The 15,820-nt window shown below is 47.6% G+C and overlaps 1 protein-coding gene across 4 annotated transcripts in view; it reads right to left on the bottom strand.

The window, feature by feature from the left end:
• Window positions 1-15,820, bottom strand: part of LOC139267472 (cullin-9) — a 293,931-nt gene that overhangs the window by 277,042 nt on the left and 1,069 nt on the right. The gene's annotated exons all lie outside the window — the stretch shown is intronic.

Below are 15,820 nucleotides of genomic sequence, written 5' to 3'. Positions count from 1 at the left end.
AAAGTAGGCATGCAGGTACAGCAGGCAGTTTAGAAAGCAAATGGCATGTTGGCCTTCATAGCAAGGGGATTTGAGTATAGGAGCAGGGAGGTCTTGCTGCAGTTGTACAGGGCCATGGTGAGGCCACACCTGGAGTATTGTGTACAGTTTTGGTCTCCCAATCTGAGGAAGGACATTCTTGCCATTGAGGGAGTGCAGCGAAGGTTCACCAGACTGATTCCCGGGATGGTAGGACTGACATATGAAAAAAGACTGCATCGGCTAGGCTTATATTCACTGGAATTTAGAAGAATGAGAGGGGATCTCAGAGAAGCATATAAAATTCTGACAGGATTGGACATGTTAGATGCAGAAAGAATGTTCCCGATATTGGGGAAGTCCAGAACCAGGGGTCACAGTCTAAGGATAAGAGGTAAGCCATAAAGGACCGAGATGAGGAGAAACTTTTTCACCCAGAGAATTGTGAACCTGTGGAATTCTCTACCACAGAAAGTTGTTGAAGCCAGCTCGTTAGATATATTCAAAAAGGAGTTAGATGTGGCCCTCACAGCTAAAAGGATCAAGGGGTATGGAGAGAAGGCAGGAATGGGGTACTGAAGTTGCATGATCAGCCATAAACTCATTGAATGGTGGTGCAGGCTCAAAGGGCCGAATGGCCTACTCCTGCACCTATTTTCTATGTTTCTACCCAATCTCTCCTCATAGGACAATCCCCCCCCTCCCAGGAATCAGTCTGGTGAACCTTCGTTGCACTCCCTCAATGGCAAATTTATTCGTCCTTGGGTAAGGAGACCAAAACTGTACACAATACTCCAGGTTCGGTCTCACTAGTGCCCTATATAATTGCAGTAAGACGTCTTCACTCTTATATCAAATCCTCTTGTGATAAAGACTTGACATCTAAACTTCAGGAATCAAAAATAATGGGCCAACATGAAGAGGAGGTTGGTGCAGCAACACGGACCTTCGCCAGATATCGGAGCAGCATTTTGGGCACAATATCAAAATATGTTTGTGATGCAACAATATTCATAGAATCATAGAAATTTACAGCACCGATGGAGGCCATTTTGTCCCATTGTGTCCGCGCCGGCAAATGTTGCCATCAATTGAATTTACCGACCAATTTGAAGACACGGAACATATTGGCCAACACTTCGACCAAACACTTGCATACATGATCAAATACTCAAATTGTTGATTTCATCAATTTAAAGCTCCAATTTTTTTGTCACATTCATCAGTATTATTTTTTCTAATTTCACTTATTATGTTGTGGAAATAATTCCCCCATTTGTTCCCTTTCTACCCAGAAACACCACCTCTTCCTGGGAGTAAATCCATAGGAGCCTTCTGGTACTTTACCGAGGTGGTCATCCTTCGCTTGTTTTTTTTTTATTAGGGCACTAGAAACAGAACTTATACAAGTGCCCTCTGGCTAAAAGGCCGGGGGGGGGGGGGGGGGGGAGGGAGGGGCTCGAAAACCGGCAAATTAAAGAAATTAAACTTTAAACTTAAATGATCAAATTAAAATTTGGTTGCCGGGGGTGATGATGCACTCCAGTCCCTCCGGCGCCCACCTCTCGCGGAAGGCCGCGAGCGTACCGGTGGACACCGCGTGCTCCATCTCCAGGGACACCCTGGCTCGGATGTAACCGCAGAAGAGAGGCAGGCAGTCGGGCTGAATAACCCCCTCGACCACCCGCTGCCTGGACCGGTTAATGGCCCCCTTGGCCTAGGAGCAGTCCTACGAGGAGGCCTTTTGACCTGCCCGCTCCCCTCCGCACAGGGTGCCCAAAGATCAGGAGCGTGGGACTGAAGTGCAACCAGAATTTGAGGAGCAGCTCCTTCAAATAATGGATTGGGGCTGCAACCTCACATATTCAATTAAAACATGGAACACCGACTCTTCCAGACCGCTGAAATTGCAGGCGGCCTGGGAGCCCGTGAACTGAGTTAAAAACTTATTGCACCGGACTCCTCCATGCAACACCCTCCAGGCCAAGTCCCCAATAAATAGAGGGAGTACTCCCGCATAGAGTGCATTCCATTGGGGACTCCCCGCCTCCTCCGGACAACAAGATGGTGCGCCATGGCGTGTCTGGACTGCAGTCACTTAGACAATGAGCTGAGCCCAATTCTGCCCTCAACCAATAGCCACACAATGACAATTTCTAACAGTGTCCCTAAAATAGAATCAGTCAGATTGAACGCTCGGAAAGCTACTGCTAATCAAATCATGATGGCTTACACACACATAACAACATTCCTTACCAATAACAGAAGAGTGCGTCTAATTATGATTCTAAGGTTAATAAATAATTGTTAGTTCCTGTCGCATGACTTTTTTGATAATTAGTAAGAATGGGTTCACTAGTTCACTCAGTAACTTATACGGATCCTGATAGGAGGCTGTTTGTGTAACTGTTAATACAACCCAAACTGGTCGATACAAGACAGTTCAGTGAAATAAATTTAAGCACCATTAACTCCTAGGCATAAACTGTTATCAGTGGCTCAGTGATGGCTCTATCGCCCGAGTCAGAAGGTTATGGCTTCAAGTCCCACTCCACAGACTTCAGCGCAAAAATCTAGGCTGACACTAACATAGTGCTAAGGGAGTGCTGCACTGTGCCATCTTTCGGATGAGACGTTAAACCGAGACACCGCCTGCTCTCTCAGGTAAAGATCCCATGTCACTTTATCCCCAGTATCCTGATCAATATTTATCCCTCAATAAACATTATTAAAAATGATTATCTGGTCAATATCTCCTTGCTGTTTGTGGGAGCTTGCTGTGCGCAAATTGGCTGCTGCGTTTCCTACATTACAAGTGACTACACTCCAAAAGTACTTCATTGGCTGGAAAACACTTTCAGGTGTCCTAAAGTCGTGAAAGATGCTATATAAATGCAAGTCTTTCTTACTAACTTGATTGAGTTTTTTGATGAGGTAACAGAGAGGGTTGACGGGGTGTACATGGACCTCCAAAAGGTGTTTGATAAAGTGCCACATAATAGGCTTGCCAGCAAAGTTGAAGCCCATGGAATAAAAGGGACAGTGGCAGCATGGATACGAAATTGGCTAAGTGACAGGATAGAGATGATGAATGGTTGTTTTTCAGACTGGAGGAAGGTATACAGCGATGTTCCCTCGGGGTCGGGACTAGGACCACTGCTTTCCTGGATATATATTAATGACTTAGACTTGGGTGTAGAGGGCACAATTTCAAAATTTGCATATGACACAAAACTTGGAAGTATCATGAACGGTAAAGAGGATAGTGAGACTTCAAGACAGACAGACAGACTGGTGGAATGAGCAGACACGTGGCAGATGAAATTTAACACAGAAAAATGTGAATGATACAATTTGGTAGAAAGAACGAGAGACAATATAAACTAAAGGGTACAATTCTAAAGGGGATGCAGGAACAGAGAGACCTGGAGGTATATGTACACAAACCGTTGAAGGTGGTAGGGCAGGTTGAGAAAGTGGTTAAAAAAGCATACGGGATCCTGGGCTTCATAAATAGAGGTATAGAGAAAAAAAGCAAGGAAGCTGTAATGAACCTGTATAAAAAAAAACTGGTTCGGCTGCAACTGGAGTATTGTGTCCAATTCTGGGCACCGCACTTTAGGAAGGATGTGAAGGCTTTGGAGAGGGTGCAGAAAAGATTTACGAGAATGATTCCAGGAATGAGGGATTTCAGTTACGTGGATAGACTGGAAAAGCTGGGGTTGTTTCCCTTGGAGCAGAGAAGATCGAGAGGAGATTTGATAGAGCTGTTCAAAATCATGAGGGGTCTGGACAGAGTAGATAGAGAGAAATTGTTCCCATTGGTGGAAGGATCGAGACCCAGAGGTTGTTAATACGGATTCTTTTTCCCTCAATCTGTTTCAGCGAATACACTGACGTGAACACCTCTTTGCCTTTTCTGTAAAAGACCTTTATTGAAGATTCTCCGGCCGGGACTTGTCAAGACAAAGGGACACAATCAGAGCCTGTTTACCTTCCCCTGGACAAAGCCCTTTTCAGCGCGAAAAGCACAGTAGATATACATTTTCAAAACAGAACACATTTGATTAGCACTTGGTCTATCCAATCCCCCCCCCCCCCACCCCCCGAGTACGTCCAATGGCAGGCAAGGAGGTCTCCTAATTAGAGCTGGCCCCGAGGTCAGCTTGTTTATAGCCTCATTAAATTATTCTTCTTTATCAGTAAAACCTATTTCCCTCTTATCAGTAAAAAGCATTACGTTATTCTCCCCTCCTATCTAGGATTGCTTTCTTTCTTTGTGCTGCCTTGCGTCTTTCTCATGACCCGTGTTTAACTTCAACTTCAACTCTTGGTAACCCCTTTTTTTCTGTCGATTCTGCAGTTGTCTGCATCTTGACATTTCTTTAGCTATTTTCCCATGATTCCCAATCTCCATCCTTTTGCCACATTCTCTATCCATCTACCACATTCGCAACCCTTCTTTACACATTCTCAAGGTCACAGATTGAAGGTGACTGGCAGAAGAACCAAACGCGACACAAGGAAAAACGTTTTTACGCAGCGAGTGGTTAGGATCTGGAATGCACTGCCTGAAAGGGTGGCTGAGGCAGATTCAATCGCGGCTTTCAAAAGGGAATTAGATAAGTACCGGAAAGAAACACATTTGCAGGGCTATGTGGGGAAGGGCTTCGGAGTGGGACTAAAAATGCTCATGCAGAGACCCGGCACAGGCTCGACCAACAGCCTCCTTCTGTGCTGTAACCATTCCATGATTCCATTCTAGGATTGTGTGTGGTAAACCACAGATAGTGCCTTGAAAAGGTGAAGGGTTAAGGATTTGTCTGCTGAAGATCCTTATTGGAGTACCAATCCCAGTTTCTTGAACCTTGCATCGCCACACCCCAGAACCCAAACTAGTTGACATACCAAAATGAATTACACAATTCTCTCACTTCAGTACAGCTCAAGTCAGTAGTGCAGCACAAACTAGCAATTAAACTAGCAATTAAACTAGCAATTAAACTAGCCCATTCTTGGTCGACACTGTACACTTTTCTACCAGACGCAACAATCGGGGTAGTTTTGATGTTGTGAAACTGTCAGTACATGCTTGCTAAGTGCTAATATAAAAGAAAGCACACAAGTCATAGAAACATAGAAAATAGGTGCAGGAGTAGGCCATTAGGCCCTTCTTGCCTGCACCGCCATTCAATGAGTTCATGGCTGAACATGCAACTTCAGTACCCCATTCCTGCTTTCTCGCCATACCCCTTGATCCCTCTAGTAGTAAGGACTTCATCTAACTCCTTTTTGAATATATTTAGTGAATTGGCTTCAACAACTTTCTGTGGTAGAGAATTCCACAGGTTCACCACTCTCTGGGTGAAGAAGTTTCTCCTCATCTCGGTCCTAAATGGCTTACCCCTTATCCTTAGACTGTGACCCCTGGTTCTGGACTTCCCCAACATTGGGAACATTCTTCCTGCATCTAACCTGTCGAACCCCGTCAGAATTTTAAACGTTTCTATGAGATCCCCTCTCATTCTTCTGATCTCCAGTGAATACAAGCCCAGTTGATCCAGTCTTTCTTGATAGGTCAGTCCCGCCATCCTGGGAATCAGTCCGGTGAATCTTCGCTGCACTCCCTCAATAGCAATAATGTCCTTCCTCAGGTTAGGAGACCAAAACTGTACACAATACTCCAGGTGTGGCCTCAACCAAGGCCCTGTACAACTGTAGCAACACCTCCCTGCCCGTGTACTCAAATCCCCTCGCTATGAAGGCCAACATGCCATTTGCTTTCTTAACCGCCTGCTGTACCTGCATACCAACCTTCAATGACTGATGTACCATGACACCCAGGTCTCTTTGCACCTCCCCTTTTCCTAATCTGTCACCATTCTGATAATAGTCTGTCTCTCTGTTTTTACCACCAAAGTGGATAACCTCACATTTATCCACATTATACTTCATCTGCCATGCATTTGCCCACTCACGTAACCTATCCAAGTCGCTCTGCAGCCTCATAGCATCCTCCTCGCAGCTCACATTGCCACCCAACTTAGTGTCATCCGCAAATTTGGAGCTACTACATTTAATCCCCTCGTCTAGATCATTAATGTACAATGTAAACAGCTGGGGCCCCAGCACAGAACCTTGCGGTACTCCACTAGTCACTGCCTGCCATTCTGAAAAGTACCCATTTACTCCTACTCTTTGCTTCCTGTCTGACAACCAGTTCTCAATCCATGTCAGCACACTACCCCCAATCCCATGTGCTTTAACTTTGAACATTAATCTCTTGTGTGGGACCTTGTTGAAAGCCTTCTGAAAGTCCAAATATACCACATCAACTGCTTCTCCCTTGTCCACTCTACTGGAAACATCCTCAAAAAATTCCAGAAGATTTGTCAGGCATGATTTCCCTTTCACAAATCCATGCTGACTTGGACCTATCATGTCACCTCTTTCCAAATGCACTGCTATGACATCCTTAATAATTGATTCCATCATTTTACCCACTACCGATGTCAGGCTGATCGGTCTATAATTCCCTGTTTTCTCTCTCCCTCCTTTTTTAAAAAGTGGGGTTACATTGGCTACCCTCCACTCCATAGGAACTGATCCAGAGTCAATGGAATGTTGGAAAATGACTGTCAATGCATCCACTATTTCCAAGGCCACCTCCTTAAGTACTCTGGGATGCAGTCCATCAGGCCCTGGGGATTTATCGGCCTTCAATCCCATCAATTTCCCCAACACAATTTCCCGACTAATAAGGATTTCCCTCAGTTCCTCCTCCTTACTAGACCCTCCGACCCCTTTTATATCCGGAAGGTTGTTTGTGTCCTCCTCAGTGAATACCGAACCAAAGTACTTGTTCAATTGGTCCGCCATTTCTTTGTTCCCCGTTATGACTTCCCCTGATTCTGACTGCAGGGGACATACGTTTGTCTTTACTAACCTTTTTCTCTTTACATATCTATAGAAACTTTTGCAATCCGTCTTAATGTTCCCTGCAAGCTTCTTCTCGTACTCCATTTTCCCTGCCCTAATCAAACCTTTTGTCCTCCTCTAAATTTCTCCCAGTCCCCGGGTTCACTGCTATTTCTGGCCAATTTGTATGCCATTTCCTTGGCTTTAATACTATCCCTGATTTCCCTTGATAGCCACGTTTGAGCCACCTGCCCTTTTTTATTTTTACGCCAGACAGGAATGTACAATTGTTGTAATTCATCCATGCGGTCTCGAAATGTCTGCCATTGCCCATCCACAGTCAACCCCTTAAGTATCATTCGCCAATCTATCCTAGCCAATTCATGCCTCATACCTTCAAAGTTACCCTTCTTTAAGTTCTGGACCATGGTCTCTGAATTAACTGTTTCATTCTCCATCCTAATGCAGAATTCCACCATATTATGGTCACTCTTCCCCAAGGGGCCTCGCACAACGAGATTGCTAATTAATCCTCTCTCATTACACAACACCCAGTCTAAGATGGCCTCCCCCCTAGTTGGTTCCTCGACGTATTGGTCTAAAAAACCATCCCTTATGCACTCCAGGAAATCCTCCTCCACCATATTGCTTCTAGTTTGGTCATTCCACTACTTTATAGCTTTCATCAAAAACAATCAAAGAATGCAATCTTTGAAACACCACTTGCACCTCTACCATGCTCAAGTGCAGGAAGACATCTCAAAGCACTTTATATTGAGAACAAAACATTCAAATCCCCGAATCCTGTAAATAACAGAATTGTACTCAATCATAATTCTATCAACCTAATTATAGATGGATGGAATTTCAGAAACCAGTCCATTTAGTCCCTCGAGCCTGTCCACCATTCAGTGAGATCATGACTGATCTGTGACCTAACTCCATAGACATGCCCATATAGAATCAGAGAATGGTTACAGCGCAGGCGGCCATTTGGCCCATCCAGCCCGTGCCGGCTCTCTGCAAAAGCACTTCAGCCAGTCCCACTCCCCCGCCCTTTGCCCAGAATTCTCAAAATATTTTTCATTCAGGTACTTATCCAACCCTCTTTTGAAGGCCATGATTGAGTCTGCCTCCATCACCCGTTCAGACACTGCATTCCAGATCCTAACTGCTCATCGTGTAAAAAAAAGTTTTTTCTTATGTCGTCTTTGGTTCTGTTGCCAATCACCTTCAATCTGTGTCCTCTGGTTCTCGACCCTGCTGCCTATCCACTCTGTCCAGACCCCTCATGGTTTTGAACACCATCAAATCCCCTCTCAACCTTCTCTGCTCTTAGGAGAACAACCCCAGCTTCTCTAGTCTATAAAGTCCCTTATCCCTGGATTCATTCTTGTAAATCTTTTCTTCACCCTCTCCAAGGCCTTCACATCCTTCCTAAAGTGCAGTGCCCAGAATTGGACACAATATCCCAGTTGAAGCCAAACCAGTGTTTTATACAGGTGGTTCATAATTTCCACACTTTTGTGCTCTATACCTCTATTCATGAAACCCAGGACCCTGTAAACTTTTTAAACTGCCTTCTCAACCCACCCTGCCATCTTCAACAATTTGTGCACATATGGCCCTTAAAACCTATGGTTAACAAAAAATCTATCAGTCTCAGATTTTCAATTAATTGAGCCCGCATCAACTGCTGTTTGCAGAAGAGTCCCAGATTGTTACCATCCTTTGCATGCAGTGTTTCCTAATTTCACTCCTGAAAGGTCTGATTCTCATTTTTAGGCCATGTCCTAGATTCCCCAACCAGCAGAAATAGTTTCTCTCTCTATCTACCCTATCAGTTCCCCTAAATATCTTGAAAACTTTGATCAAATCACCCCTTAATCTTCTAAATTCTCAGGCATACAACCTTAGTTTTTGTAATCTCTACTCACAATTTAACCCTTGAAGTCCAGGTATTCTAATAAATCTACACTGCCCTCTTTACTCCTTCCAAGGCCAATATATCCTTGCTACGGTGTGGTGTCCAGAGCTGAACACAGTACCCTAGGTGTGGTCTAACCAGAGCTGCCGTATTACGTCTACCCCCTGTATTCTAATCCTCTAGCTAGAAAGGCCAGCATCCCATTAGCCTTTTTGATTATTTCTGTACCTGCTCGTGACATTTTAATGATCTACATAAGTGGAGCCCTACTGCTTCTAGCTTTTGTACCATTTAGAAAGTACTGATCTATGTCCAAAGTGGATGAACTCACACTTGCCTATACTGTAATTCATTTGCCACAGTTTTGCCCACTTAATGTATGAATATATTTGTAATTTTATGCTTCAATCTACTCTGCGTAGCGTTGCTCAAGTCCCAAAATCTCGCATTGCAAAAATAAAATGTCATCTTTCAGTCACCATAAACTTGTGGCCTTGCACATACCTGATTCACTCAATCTGGATAGCTGTGTTCGGCCGGCACGGACACGATGGGCCGAATAGCCTCCTTCTGTGTTGTAAATGTCTATGATTCTACACGGCTGAATTTGGAGCTTTATTCTACCATGTTACCATTGCTCGAGACTATTTCTGCAAGAAACCATTGTCTGGCACTTCTGATTCGAATCAGTTTGAATGCAAAACATAAATAGATTTGACGAAAACAGCTTTCACCAGAAATATGAACTTCCTTACCTGACTACACTCAGCCCACTCAAATGAGTTACCCACAGCTGGTCAACAGCATGCTTCATACATGACTGGATTCCCTGTGCTCCAGAGTCAGTGCCAACTGTACTGATTTTGGGAATACAACTTCACATTCTCCCCCACCCTGAAAAAGCCAATGAAGTCTTCTGTGCAATTTTTAATGTTGATATCATTCTTGATCTTCTATTTCCTCATTTCTGAGAAAACATCACCGAGACCCTCATGATCCTGTCCTAACAGGCATCAGTAATGACCAATTCACTGACGTTCCCTCACAAACAGCATGAATAATCAATAAATCAAGAGCAAAAAGATTTAATCCAAAAGAAGTTAATGAGCAACAGACAACTGACCGCCCCCCCCCCCCACCACCACCCCCCCCCCCACACCACCAAATATACTAAATTTTTGGCCTTTGGCACCAGTTCTCTAGCCTTTCCTCTGCTGAGGGGTCTCACAGCGGAGTCCAATCCTCTCCCAGTCAGACACACACACGTGTACTTTCTAGCAGGGGTGTACAGGTGCAGTGCCGGAGGGCTGCTAACGTTGTACCTTTGTTTAAAAAGGGAGAAAGGGATAGACCGAGTAATTACAGGCCAGTCAGCCTAACCTCGGTGGTGGGAAAATTATTGAGGGACAGGATAAATCTTCACTTAGACAGGCATGGATTAATCAGGGACAGTCAGCACGGATTTGTTAAGGGACGGTCGTGTCTGACTAACTGGATTGAATTTTTTGAGGCGGTAACAAGGAGGGTCGATGAGGGCAGTGCGTACCATGTAGTGTATATGGATTTTAGCAAGGCTTTTGATAAGGTCCCACATGGCAGACTGGTCACGAAAGTAAAAGCCCATGGGATCCAAGGCAAACATAGAAAATAGGTGCAGGAGTAGGCCAGTTGGCCCTTCGAGCCTGCACCACCATTCAATAAGATCATGGCTGATCATTCACCTCAGTATCCCTTTTCTGCTTTCTCTCCATACCCTTTGATCCCTTTAGCCGTAAGGGCCATATCTAACTCCCTCTTGAATATATCCAAGTGGCAAGTTGGATCCAAAATTGGCTCAGAGGTTGATGGATGTTTATGTGACAGGAAAGTTGTTTCCAGTGGGGTTCCGCAGGGCTCAGTCCTGGGTCCCTTACTTTTTGTGATATACATCAATGACCTAGACTTGAATATATGGGGTATGATTAAGAAGTTTGCAGATGATACTGAAATCGGTTGTGTGGTTGACAAAGAAGAAGAAAGCTGCGGACTGCAGGAAGATATCAATCAACTGGTCAGGTGGGCAGAACAGTAGCAAATGGAATTAATTCCAGAGAAGTGTGAGGTAATGCACTTTGGGAGGGCTAACAAGGCAAGGGAATATACAATAAATGGTAGGACACTGAGGAGTGTAGTGGAATAAAGGGGCTTGGGAGTGCATGTCCACAGATCCCTGAAGGTAGCAGGCTGGGTAGATAAGGTGGTTAAGGCGGCAGATGGAATACTTGCCTTTATTAGCCGACGCACAGTATACAAAAGCAGGGAGGTAATGCTTGAACTGTATAAAACACTAGTTAGGCCGCAGCTGGAGTACTGTGTGCAGTTCTGGTCACCGCATTACAGGAAAGATGTGATTGTACTAGGGCAGGTACAGAGGAGATTTACGAGGATGTTGCCTGGACTGGAGAATTTTAGCTATGAGGAAAACTAAGGGGAGACCTTATTGAGGTGTATAAAATTAGGAGTGGCCTAAAGAGAGTGGATAGGAAGGACCTATTTCCCTTAGTAGAGGGGTCAACAACCAGGGGGCATAGATTTAAAGTAATTGGTAGGAGGTTGAGAGGGGATTTGAAGGGAATTTCTTTTCACCCAGAGGTGGTGGGGGTCTGGAACTCACTGCCTGAAAGGATAGTAGAGGCAGAAACCCTCACCATTTTTAAAAAGTACTTAGATGTGCATTTGAAGTGCCTTAACCTACAAGGCTATGGGCCAAGAGCTGGAAAGTGGGATTAGGCTGGATAGCTCTTGGTCAGCCGGCGCGGACACGATGGTGTCATTCCATGCTGTAAATTTCTACGATTCTGAGGGGTCACTGGAGAGCAATCGAGCATTCGGGCTCATGTACTTCACTGTCCTAGTCTAAAGGTGTAAACACCAACTGTAGCACTTCTACCTCATCAACCAATAGCAGATAACTCTCAGACCAATGATTGAACCAGGAGCTTCCTGCTTTGTATCATAAGAACATAAGAAATAGGAACAGGAGTAGGCCATACGGCCCCTCGAGCCTGCTCCGCCATTTAATATCATGGACTCAGCTCTACTTCCCCACCCGCTCCCCTTATCGTTTAAGAAACTATTTATTTCTGTCTTAAATTTATTCAATGTCCCAGCTTCCACAGCTCTGAGGCAGCAAATTCCACAGATTGACATCCCTCAGGGAAGAAATTTCTCGCCATCTCTTTTAAATTGGCGGCCCCTTATTCTAAGATTATGCCCTCTAGTTCTAGTCACCCCCATCAGTGGAAACATCCTCTCTGCATCCATCTTGTCAAGCCCCCTCATTATCTTATACGTTGCGATAAGATCACCTCTCATTCTTCTGAATTCCAATGAGTAGAGGCCCAACCTACTCAACCTTTCCTCATAAGTCAACCTCCTCATCCCCAGAATCAACCTAGTGAACCTTCTCTGAACTGCCACCAAAGTATATCCTTTCGTAAATATGGAAATCAAAACTGTACGCAGTATTCCAGGTGTGGCCTCACCAATACCTCACCTGTATAACTGTAGCAAAACTTCCCTGCTTTTATACTCCATTCCCTTTGCAATAAAGGCCAACATACCATTGGCCTTCCTGATCACTTGCTGTACCTGCATACTATCCTTTTATGTTTCACATACAAGTACCCCCAGGTCCCGCTGTATTGCGGCACTTTGCAATCTTTCTCTATTCAAATAATAACTTGCTCTTGGATTTTTTTTCTGCCAAAGTGCATGACTTCACATTTTCCGAAAGTATACTCCATCTGCCAATTTCTTGCCCACTCACTTAGCCTGTCTATGACCTTTTGCAGATTTTGTGTGTCCTCCTCACACATTGCTTTTCCTCCCATCTTTGTATCGTCAGCAAACTTGGCTACGTTACACCGAGTCCCTTCTTCCAAGTCGTTAATATAGATTGCAAATAGTTGGGGCCCCAGCACTGATCCCTGCAGCACTCCACTCATTACTGGTTGCCAACCAGAGAATGAACCATTTATCCCGACTCTCTGTTAGTTAGCCAATCCTCTATCCATGCTAATATATTATCCCCAACCCCGTGAACTTTTATCTTGTGCAGTAACCTTTTATGTGGCACCTTGCCAAATGCCTTCTGGAAGTCCAAATAAAATACACCTCATCTACTGGTTCCCCTTTATCCACCTTGTTTCGTACATCCTCAAAGAACTCCAGCAAATTTGTCAAACATGACTTCCCCTTCATAAATCCATGCTGACTCGACTCCAACATTGGGTGTGTGTGTGTGTGTGTGTCCCTTTCTCGCTCTCCCTCGCCCTCTCTCTCTCTCTGGCCCCTCTCCCCCTCTCTCTGGCCCCTCTCCCCCCTCTCTCTGGCCCCTCTCCCCCTCTCTCTGGCCCCTCTCCCCCCTCTCTCTCTCTCTGGCCCCTCTCTCTCTCTCTGGCCCCTCTCTCTCTCTCTCTCTCTCTCTCTCTCTCTCTGGCCCCTCTCTCTCTCTCTCTCTCTCTCTGGCCTCTCTCTCTCTCTGGCCCCTCTCTCTCTCTCTGGCCCCTCTCTCTCTCTCTGGCCCCTCTCTCTCTCTCTGGCCCCTCTCTCTCTCTCTGGCCCCTCTCTCTCTCTCTGGCCCCTCTCTCTCTCTCTGGCCCCTCTCTCTCTCTCTGGCCCCTCTCTCTCTCTCTGGCCCCTCTCTCTCTCTCTCTGGCCCCTCTCTCTCTCTCTCTGGCCCCTCTCTCTCTCTCTCTGGCCCCTCTCTCTCTCTCTGGCCCCTCTCTCTCTCTCTCTCTGGCCCCTCTCTCTCTCTCTCTGGCCCCTCTCTCTCTCTCTCTGGCCCCTCTCTCTCTCTCTCTGGCCCCTCTCTCTCTCTCTCTGGCCCCTCTCTCTCTCTCTCTGGCCCCTCTCTCTCTCTCTGGCCCCTCTCTCTCTCTCTGGCCCCTCTCTCTCTCTCTGGCCCCTCTCTCTCTCTCTGGCCCCTCTCTCTCTCTCTGGCCCCTCTCTCTCTCTCTGGCCCCTCTCTCTCTCTCTGGCCCCTCTCTCTCTCTCTGGCCCCTCTCTCTCTCTCTGGCCCCTCTCTCTCTCTCTGGCCCCTCTCTCTCTCTCTGGCCCCTCTCTCTCTCTCTGGCCCCTCTCTCTCTCTCTGGCCCCTCTCTCTCTCTCTGGCCCCTCTCTCTCTCTCTGGCCCCTCTCTCTCTCTCTGGCCCCTCTCTCTCTCTCTGGCCCCTCTCTCTCTCTCTGGCCCCTCTCTCTCTCTGGCCCCTCTCTCTCTCTCTGGCCCCTCTCTCTCTCTCTGGCCCCTCTCTCTCTCTCTGGCCCCTCTCTCTCTCTCTGGCCCCTCTCTCTCTCTCTGGCCCCTCTCTCTCTCTCTGGCCCCTCTCTCTCTCTCTGGCCCCTCTCTCTCTCTCTGGCCCCTCTCTCTCTCTCTGGCCCCTCTCTCTCTCTCTGGCCCCTCTCTCTCTCTCTGGCCCCTCTCTCTCTCTCTGGCCCCTCTCTCTCTCTCTGGCCCCTCTCTCTCTCTCTGGCCCCTCTCTCTCTCTCTGGCCCCTCTCTCTCTCTCTGGCCCCTCTCTCTCTCTCTGGCCCCTCTCTCTCTCTCTGGCCCCTCTCTCTCTCTCTGGCCCCTCTCTCTCTCTCTGGCCCCTCTCTCTCTCTCTGGCCCCTCTCTCTCTCTCTGGCCCCTCTCTCTCTCTCTGGCCCCTCTCTCTCTCTCTGGCCCCTCTCTCTCTCTCTGGCCCCTCTCTCTCTCTCTGGCCCCTCTCTCTCTCTCTGGCCCCTCTCTCTCTCTCTGGCCCCTCTCTCTCTCTCTGGCCCCTCTCTCTCTCTCTGGCCCCTCTCTCTCTCTCTGGCCCCTCTCTCTCTCTCTGGCCCCTCTCTCTCTCTCTGGCCCCTCTCTCTCTCTCTGGCCCCTCTCTCTCTCTCTGGCCCCTCTCTCTCTCTCTGGCCCCTCTCTCTCTCTCTGGCCCCTCTCTCTCTCTCTGGCCCCTCTCTCTCTCTCTGGCCCCTCTCTCTCTCTCTGGCCCCTCTCTCTCTCTCTGGCCCCTCTCTCTCTCTCTGGCCCCTCTCTCTCTCTCTGGCCCCTCTCTCTCTCTCTGGCCCCTCTCTCTCTCTCTGGCCCCTCTCTCTCTCTCTGGCCCCTCTCTCTCTCTCTGGCCCCTCTCTCTCTCTCTGGCCCCTCTCTCTCTCTCTGGCCCCTCTCTCTCTCTCTGGCCCCTCTCTCTCTCTCTGGCCCCTCTCTCTCTCTCTGGCCCCTCTCTCTCTCTCTGGCCCCTCTCTCTCTCTCTGGCCCCTCTCTCTCTCTCTGGCCCTCTCTCTCTCTCTGGCCCCTCTCTCTCTCTCTGGCCCCTCTCTCTCTCTCTGGCCCCTCTCTCTCCTCTCTGGCCCCTCTCTCTCTCTCTGGCCCCTCTCTCTCTCTCTGGCCCCTCTCTCTCTCTCTGGCCCCTCTCTCTCTCTCTGGCCCCTCTCTCTCTCTCTGGCCCCTCTCTCTCTCTCTGGCCCCTCTCTCTCTCTCTGGCCCCTCTCTCTCTCTCTGGCCCCTCTCTCTCTCTCTGGCCCCTCTCTCTCTCTCTGGCCCCTCTCTCTCTCTCTGGCCCCTCTCTCTCTCTCTGGCCCCTCTCTCTCTCTCTGCCCCTCTCTCTCTCTCTGGCCCCTCTCTCTCTCTCTGGCCCCTCTCTCTCTCTCTGGCCCCTCTCTCTCTCTCTGGCCCCCTCTCTCTCTCTCTGGCCCCTCTCTCTCTCTCTGGCCCCTCTCTCTCTCTCTGGCCCCTCTCTCTCTCTCTGGCCCCTCTCTCTCTCTCTGGCCCTCTCTCTCTCTCTGGCCCCTCTCTCTCTCTCTGGCCCCTCTCTCTCTCTCTGGCCCCTCTCTCTCTCTCTGGCCCCTCTCTCTCTCTCTGGCCCTCTCTCTCTCTCTGGCCCCTCTACTCTCTACTCTGGCCCCTCTCTCTCTCTCTCTGGCCCTCTCTCTCAACTCT

This window comes from Pristiophorus japonicus, chromosome 7 (genome assembly GCF_044704955.1).
Source record: "Pristiophorus japonicus isolate sPriJap1 chromosome 7, sPriJap1.hap1, whole genome shotgun sequence".
NCBI classification, from domain to species: domain Eukaryota; kingdom Metazoa; phylum Chordata; class Chondrichthyes; family Pristiophoridae; genus Pristiophorus; species Pristiophorus japonicus.
This window is presented reverse-complemented; position numbering and strand designations above follow the sequence as displayed.